The sequence below is a fragment of the Penaeus monodon genome, chromosome 24 (genome assembly GCF_015228065.2).
Source record: "Penaeus monodon isolate SGIC_2016 chromosome 24, NSTDA_Pmon_1, whole genome shotgun sequence".
Classification (NCBI taxonomy): Eukaryota; Metazoa; Arthropoda; class Malacostraca; order Decapoda; family Penaeidae; genus Penaeus; species Penaeus monodon.
The window spans coordinates 26,166,353-26,166,560 of NC_051409.1; the positions used below are offsets into that span (position 1 = coordinate 26,166,353).

At 44.2% G+C, this 208-nt stretch overlaps 1 protein-coding gene across 1 annotated transcript in view; it reads left to right on the forward strand.

Moving 5' to 3' along the window:
- LOC119588687 (serine/arginine repetitive matrix protein 2-like) overlaps positions 1-208 on the forward strand; it is a gene marked incomplete in the record, with an annotated part of 176,340 nt that overhangs the window by 86,377 nt on the left and 89,755 nt on the right.

A 208-nucleotide genomic window follows, 5' to 3' on the forward strand; every position in this document is an offset into this window, starting at 1 on the left:
CTCGTCCTCCATCGTTATCCCTCTCCGTCTGTTCCCTCCTCTGTATCCTCTTTTCCCTTCCCTTTCCTTCTCTTGCAGCATCATCGTCTTCATTCTCTCATTCTCTCCATTTGTTTTGCATTTTGTTTTGACGCTTCTTTACATACCGACATGATTTAACACTCCAGGTAGAATTAACTAAGCCTTTTGGCCCGCCGACATTCTTTAC